This window comes from Priapulus caudatus, unplaced genomic scaffold (genome assembly GCF_000485595.1).
Source record: "Priapulus caudatus unplaced genomic scaffold, Priapulus_caudatus-5.0.1 Scaffold1524, whole genome shotgun sequence".
Taxonomy (NCBI): domain Eukaryota; kingdom Metazoa; phylum Priapulida; class Priapulimorpha; order Priapulimorphida; family Priapulidae; genus Priapulus; species Priapulus caudatus.
Window position 1 is genome coordinate 74,902 of NW_014578585.1, and position 700 is coordinate 75,601.

A 700-nucleotide genomic window follows, 5' to 3' on the forward strand; every position below is an offset into this window, starting at 1 on the left:
ACGCATATCGACGAGGTTGTAAGAAATGACTAAAAGACTGACTGACGGACTCAGAGACTGACAGATGGACGGACGGACGGACGGGAAGAAATATATATTGTGGTAACACCCATATTTGGATTCTTGCTCACGATTGTACTGTGACTGGCAATAAAATTAACATGCGTGGAAAACTTCACTCATCGGTGTGTGCTTGATCATTGATGTTACCTCCGCCACGACGCCGCATCAAACACAGAGCATTACCTGACATCTCCTTCAAGCTTCACCGCAAACACGAAACAAGCAGAACAGTTAATAACACAACGCAAGAAGACTAACAATACCTACGATCACGCGCCTACGTACAGTCGGGCATCTCCCGACGTATCACACCGAACTGAAAGGTAATAGACAAAATTACACATGCAGACACTTGTGTTTGGGCAGAATCATGATATCGGGAGTATTATTATAATTATATATAAGTGAGTGAGGCGTACGTAGAAGGTATAGAACTCGCTGGAATCATGAAAATTAAACATTCGCACGCCTTAGTTTACCTATGATTCATTACGTAAAACGTAATAAAAAAATTACAGGAAATGGGCGTTAATTTTACTTTGTGTCTCTTTGTATATCTTTGGATCTCTCGTGCATGTACTTCTCAGTGATTGATATTGCAGTCTTCGATGTTAGCTCTACAACTATCTTAATTGCA